The sequence below is a fragment of the Seriola aureovittata genome, chromosome 7, assembly GCF_021018895.1.
Source record: "Seriola aureovittata isolate HTS-2021-v1 ecotype China chromosome 7, ASM2101889v1, whole genome shotgun sequence".
Classification (NCBI taxonomy): Eukaryota; Metazoa; Chordata; class Actinopteri; order Carangiformes; family Carangidae; genus Seriola; species Seriola aureovittata.
In genome coordinates, this window is record NC_079370.1 from 4819764 (window position 1) to 4827590 (window position 7827).

Consider the following 7827-nt stretch of genomic DNA (forward strand, 5'->3'; position numbering starts at 1 on the left):
ACTCTGAGCTTCAGAAACCTGTTAGTGACGTCACAGAGACTATGATCAAAACGTATTTTGTAGTTTCAATTATTTTCAAGGTGAATATACACTCACTGACCACTTTATTAGGTACACCTAATAACCATCAATGGTTGAACTGTAGCTAATGAATGGATGATGAATTCAATCCTTTATGACGTTTGAAGACCTGCAGGAACTGGACCAGGCTCTACTGACTTCAGACTGTTACACTGTGTTACTTTGTGTCTCCATCCACAAACAAACAAACAAACAAACAAACAAACAAACACATAGAGGATGATGTACTGGACTGATTTCTGTTTTTTTTTAGTGTGGAAAAATAGGACGTAAACAATCAAAAGGAGGCATAATGACAACTTTAGAAAATATCGACTCTGGCTCTGTGTGTGTGTGTGTGTGTGTGTGTGTGTGTGTGTGTGTGTGTGTGTGTGTGTGTGTGTGTGTGTGTGTGTGTGTGAGTGTGTGGAGCTTGCTGAGAGTGAGGCAGCTTGTAGAAAGGACACAGGAGACAGTAATTATATTGACTGACAGAACAGGAGAGTCTGAACCACCTAATGACACCGAGGCAGCTGGAGGAGTCGGGACTGTGAAACAACGTTCGTGTATAAATGGAAATCTGGACGCTCCTGAGGAGGCAGACGATGAAAACTGACGAAGGACAGTCTAAATTTAACGCGCTGTTTGTCGTCCATGTTTTATTCTGTTAACTACAATACTGACAATCTTACAAACCCTCGCTGCACCTCTCTCCTCCTGCAGCCTGTTTTAGAGTAAAGCGACAGAGGCTTTTTTCCTGCTGCTATATTCATAATTAAAATCATGTGATCCTGTTTATGACACCGGTGTTTGTTTAGTTTCTGTCTCCTAGATTTAATTCTCCAAAAAACACAGCAGCTCATTAGTTTAATTCTCTCTGGGGCTCAACAGATGGGCTCTGGTCCAAAAAACAATTTAATTTGTGCTCAAAGAGCAAAGAGGCACATCGCTGTCATGTCACCACACACACACACACACACACACACACACACACACACACACACACACACACACACACACACACACACACACACACACACACACACACACACCCCTTTTAACTACTGGTAGTCAACAGTTGAATATTAGAAGCTCAAATCTACAAAGGTTTCAAAACTAGTTGCTGCAGGGAAAGACACAGACCAAGAAATATGTTCGTATCACCTGAGGAAAGTATGAGACCAGTTTTTTGTGTGAGTTGCAGTTAAGCAGTTGCCATGACAACAACAAACAACGACAATTTTGTTCCCAGAGGTAAAAAAGTCAGGATTTTCAGATACAAACACTCAGATCAGCGTCACAGCTTCAGTTTAAAGATTTATCAATTCATCACCGTGGAGACGTGACAAGACGACCTTAAAGGCTCGTCTTTGCTGATATATATATTTATATATGATATGAGATTATATGATTTGTAGAGTGAAGAAGATCATGAGTCATCCAAAGCTTTTGATGCTGATTTCTGCAGGTAAATATAAATTCTTTAAAGTGATAAATCTTCAAGATTTTGTTTTATCACTAAAAAATCACTGAACACCAAACAACAAATTATTCTTTATTAGAAATTAGACTGGAAAGAAACCAAACTACAAGTGTCTCTGAATGATCGGTTCCTTTTGTCCCTGCATCAGTGTGGACTGAATTTAATCCTGATTTAATACAGTTTTACTTTGATCTTGGTCTTAAACACAACAAGGTTTTATCTTTGACGTCCATTCAAACACATTTTACAGAACAACTGAAGAGATTATCCACCAACAAGATCTCTGAAGACTTCATGTTGCTCTGTGGGAAATTATCAGGAGCATTTTCAAGGACGATCATCGTCATTAGTCGCAGCTCTGGGTTCAGTGTGTGTGGAAACAAGTGGGTTTTTGTAGATGGATCCACAAAGACGAGTTCCTGCTGCAGCCAATCTAGATAAACAAACATTTTGTTCAAAGTGCAGATTCAAATCTTCACCGAGGTCAAATGGAGAGGCGTCCCCTCGCTGAGAAAATGGAGGCCGGCGTTTCAAAGAAAGTGTGTGACTGCTCAGCCTGTTGATGACAGAGAGAGAGAGAGAGAGAGAGAGAGAGAGAGAGAGAGAGAGAGAGAGAGTGAGAGTGTGTGTGTGTGTGTGTATCCGGCCCGTCTCTGAATGAGCTCTTGATTAGACTTGAGTGTGAAGTGGAGAGCTGAGCTTTCTGGGTAATAACTGGTTATTATACACAGAGCAGTTTCAGCGCGGCGTCATCGAGCTTTAATATGAAAACACTCAGTGTGTTCCCACAGTTCACAGCTCGCTCTCGCCACAGTGACGGCTCATTGTTCACACATCAAACCCCCCCCCCCCACCACCACCACCCCCCCCCCCCCACCACCACCACCACCCCCGTCCACCGACCAGGATAATGTCTGTTTAGACAGCTGCATTTAAAATAGCATTCAGTGAGTTTTCAACACACACACACACACACACACACACACACACACCACACACACACACACATGCACACACACGCACATGCACACACACACACACACACACACACACACACACACACACACACACACACACACTGCTGTGAGGTGTCACCTACTTCTGTTTCCGATGAAAAACAAAATCAGTCAAGAATCATTTCGATGCTGAAACGACGGCTGTGATTTAATGAGGCTGCAACTTTGAGCTAAACTCTGTAACTTCTGTTGCCGTGACAACGGACAACGATGCTGCAAACACAGTTGGCCCCGCCCCTTTTAATACAACCACTGTCACGGCAAAAATAATTGAATAATTGAATCAACTCTAGTGGTTATTAGGATAAAAAGTACTGAACCGATTTGCAGCAAATTTGACGGAGGGATGGAGGAGGAACCAGTGACGAAGCCATTAACACTTTGGTGCAGATCCAGGAATGTTTTTTTATCTATTCCCCGAACATTACGACCAGAGACATTTTTCATTTATCAATTTATCAATTCAATTATTCATTTATTTATTTATATTTAGGGCGTTGAGATCTATGAGTTTGTGCAGTTCGGTGCAGATCCAGATAGTAATATGGATCCAGATCATAATCCAGATCTGACAGGCGGTGAAGTGACAGCTTCAGGTACGGTGTCCCTCTTGGTCCAATCATCATGTATTCAGCTCAAACAAGAGCCACAGTTAGAAGTGTATTTCACATGTGTCGACGCAGCAGCTTGTCACTGATTCATTCATCAGAACAAAGACAATCATCTGTTCACTCTCCCATTCGCAGCTAAATTGTAGCTCTGAGTTTAATCTGCTAAATTTACTAAATAAAAAAATAAAAGTTTGTTTTCTCTCTTTGCAATTTTTCCCATTTAAGCTCCAGCCCCCGATCAATAGAACTACAAAACAATCTGTCCATGTCTGTGGAGCCCGAGAGAGTGAAGACCTTGAACTGGAGACTTCAATAGGACATCAGTCTCTTCAGGTGTCAGGATTCCTCCCAGGTATTTAAACAGTGAAAATATCCAAACCTCGGCTGAATGTCGATGGATCATAAAGTATTGAATCAGTGTTTTACGATCTCATGAGGAACGTTACAACATATTTATCAGAGCTGTGACCTGAACCGTTTTCTCTATCGAACTATTAATCAGACGTCGCAGCAGAAACATCGATTGTGGATGTTTTTAACGTGATGAATCAGTAACGAGCCGCGGCCGGATCTACCTGAGGACGCACCATCCACTGCATCGCCCCGGCAGGACGCACTGAGCACAGCCGAAGTCATTCTGGTGTTTTAAATCAACAACTCACAGCGTCCACGAACAGATTCCCTCTGGTTTTATAATCCTCCAGACTTTTAAATACACAGTCAGAAAATAGACAATGCAGCTTTTTTGTAACTCTGGAAAAACCTGTCAGAGCTTTAAGAGGCGCTCAGGGAACTTATTTAACTTTTAATTAATCCGCTCATATTTTACATTTCTTACTGGTTTCTGTTTTTATTTTCATTTACATATTTCATCATGTTCTGTCTTTCTTTTTTTTAATCTCATTGTCCTTTAATCTGCCTCACTTTATTGTACTATTAGATTTTGTTTCTTATTGTAAAAGACTTACTTATTAATACAGTTTATTATTATTATTGTTCCACTCAGACTGAAAAGATTCATCAACAGCAACAAATTCTGAAAACAGATTAAGAAATTTATCAAGTGAAAAAAAGTCAAAACATCTGAAGGTTCCAGTTGATAAAATGTGAAGATTTGCTGATTTTCTATTGGTCACATAAAAAAACAAAAACAAAGAGCAGATTTCACCTTGGACTCTGGGATTTTCTTTCACTTCTTCCTGTCGTTTTATAAAAAGAACCATTAATCGAGAAGAAGAAGAATCGATAGAGCCGAGCAGAGAATGAAAATCGATGTGACTCAGACACTGAGTTACACTGAGAATCAACAGGCTGATACATCCTCAACTTACTCATAATAATCCATAATGACAATGAGCTTTAATTGCAGATTAATTTGAATGAACAGTCCATGAGTCCATCAGACGTCTGACCACACGTTGGTCAGAAACGACAGGATGCGTCGTGTGAAAAACGTCAGACTGTAATCAGAACCAGCCGCCGCGGTTTGACTCGAGCTTCGTCGTCCTGCGGCGCTGTGATGTGGGATTAGTCACCTCTTAAAACAACCGGCGTGATTACGGCCATTATCCTCCATTATCAGCTGACTAATGGCCGCCGGCCGCTCTGATTACCTGTCGCTCACAGCGAAGGTTCAGGCAGGGTCAACTTTAAAGCTGAAGAACCTCAACAACATCATCATCATCATCATCATCATCATCATCATCTGGAGAGAGGGAGACGGCGGAGCAGGAAGTGTTTCTGTTTCTAAGTCAGGAGAGAGAGACGGAAACTTCCGGACACACCGACACCTGATTCCTCTGATCAACATCCTCCGTCCTCATTCACACAAAACCCACATTTACATTTCACTCCACAGATCCTGCTTCAACAGCGTCACTCAGCGTTACTCTACACATGAGCTCCACTCACATCAAACATTCTCCTCACTACCAACATCTGACAGCTTTAATTAAGAGATTATAAATCTTATCAAATACGATCATTTGTTACAGATTAGAATATCTAACGGTGTAAGAATTAGGAGCTGAAATGACAATTGATCAATTAGTCGGCTGAAAGACAATTATTCTGCAACTATTTTGATGTTTTATTAAGTGTTTGAGTTTATTTCTAAACAAACTTAATGAAAGAATGTCAAACTTTTGATGCTCTTCTTTGTCAGATCTGATTATGAACTTTGGGTTTTGGACAAAACGAGACGTTTAAAGACGTCGTCTTTGACTCTGGGACGTTATTTTCACTATTTTACCCATTTAATAGTCAAAAGATTAATAATATAAATAACCACCAGATTAACTGATATAGGAAATAATCATGAATTGAACAGTCTTTATTGTTTCTATTCTCTGCTCCACTATAAGTCAGAAAACATCACTCACTACAAACATCTGACGCACCTGTAACACCCCCCCCCCCCCAGGGAGTGTCTTCAAAGTATTCACAAACATTCACTTGGACTCAGAGATGAACTGATTAGAATTTGGTGGTCAAAGGTCAAAGGTCAAAAGTTAAATGTCACACATTTTTGGCCACAACTCAACAGTTTATTCTCTAATTCTGACACAGTTTAACTCAAATGTCTGTAAGGATGAAGTGATGAACATTTTATATCCAAAAGGTGAAAGGTCAACTTCACTGTGACATCATAATGTTCTGCAAAAACACATTATTCAGCACTGTAAGCTCGACCGGTTGGTGGAGGGATACAACCACGAATTCTAGTTTTTCTTGTAAAATCTTATTGTTTTACAATTATTATTATTATTATTATTATTATTATTATGAAAAGACATAAAAATCAGATTTTAGTTTGTTTCCCACATCCAGAGGCTGAACCTCGTCAAATCTGGACAAGATAAATCTCAGAGAAGATAAAGACTCATGAACCACGTGATCATTTCTTCTTGTTAAAACACTTTATCTTACAGGTCTCCAAATCTCATTGGTCCAAACCTCAGTGAATATTTATTACTAATTGGTTTATGATTGGAAACTTTATCCTTTATTGATATTGAATTTATTGGGGGGTTTTTTTGTTTTTTTTTTAATCACATTTCATATTATGAATAGAAAATTAAAAAGTAGTGGAGTTAAAAGTTTGATATTTATCTTTAAATAAAGCAGCAGGAAATGAAAACAAGTAAAATACAAGGAGCTCAGACTAATAAAGTTACTTTCCACCACTGACTGGATCGATACAGTGATGATTTTTTTAATTGATTAATCCTGATAAAGTATCTGATTTTCATTCAAACACAGATTATCGATCAGCAAACCATCGATCTGACGGATCTGACGGACCACCATCACGGATAACTGTCTGATCTTACCCACGTTTTTACCTGTGACCAGGTCACCGTGGGGAACTCACCTGGTGGAACAGGTGTGTTGACTGGCGCAGCTGTTTACGTCATCACCGTCGGCACCAGATTCACAATGAATCTTTAAAATCTTCAACTTCATCATCATCATCACAGCTTGTATGTCTCTTCATTGAACAGTTTTAAGTCTGCAGCTCGTTCCTGCTCCGGTTCATTAGTTCCCGCCGTCAGACAGCAGCTCTGTACTGCAGCGCCCCCTGTCGGCCGGGGGAGTGTGACCCAGCAGCTCAGGGAAACTTCAACTACACTTTCTCCTGTTGTTTGTGCTCAAAACCACCATCTTCTTCAGTCACGTGTTGCATTTTAAAAGTTCATCACATATTTTTTGTAAATTCTGTCTCTTTTTTTTTTTTTCACAGTTTTATTCATGATAACACAAGAAATTACAATTTTACAGCTTTTTAATTTTTAATATTTTACCAGGTCCAGATCCATAAGCAGTACATTTAATCTTGTCACATCTGGATTACATCATCCCAGAGAAGATAAAAACTCTTTAAACCACTAATAAAATGAACTTAAAGCAGTAAAAGTGTCAAAAATAATAAAATATTAACTCAGGTTACAAACTCAAGTTTTTAAAATATGAATCTGCGCAATAATTAGAAAGTATTTTAACGGTATTAATGACCCACTTAAAAGCATCATTATATAACTTCATGGGTAATCCCTCTGAGATGAACCATCATGAGAGAAAGAAAAGAAAAGAAAATGACTCGATGAATTAAACCTTTTCACCAGAGCTTCAGTTTGCAGACGCCAAATGTTTTGATGTTTTGGTAAAAACCTGACTGACTTTAGAAAAAGAGAAGAGTAAAACTGTTCAGACACAAACTGCAGCTACAACATTATGTTACAGTTACATGCTGGAAAAATAACTATGATCTGTTTCAACATTCAGCAGATCACTGTCCCGTCACTTTACAACACTGTATGTGCACGTATATACAAGCCTATATGGAAAACGGAAGAACATGGTGTTTGGCATTTGATGCGAATATTAGATTATTCAGATGTTTTCAATGCAGTGTTTCATTTTGCAGCAGATTTGTGGCACTTTGCATTTTGTGTGCAATTTGTGGATTTGAAACAAAATGAGACGTAGTTTAGAAAATGTGTGAAAGCAGTTGGAAGAAAAACTGTATCTGTAAATTCACATTAAATATAACTGCAAAGCGAAAATGATAAACGTGGAACTATGCATTCACAAATATAAAAACATCTAATCACACTTAGAACATAGCATCAATTATAGTAAATTCACATCACATACA

The 7827-nt window shown here is 39.0% G+C and overlaps 1 long non-coding RNA gene across 1 annotated transcript; it reads right to left on the bottom strand.

The window, feature by feature from the left end:
• Nucleotides 1-1602: 1602 nt before the first annotated feature.
• On the bottom strand, nucleotides 1603-6912 carry LOC130172952 (uncharacterized). Its single transcript, XR_008828354.1, has 2 exons — nucleotides 6544-6912; nucleotides 1603-2099 (listed from the first exon to the last, which is right to left on the bottom strand). It is a non-coding gene; the product is annotated as an uncharacterized LOC130172952 (long non-coding RNA).
• Between the last annotated feature and the right edge of the window lie 915 nt (nucleotides 6913-7827).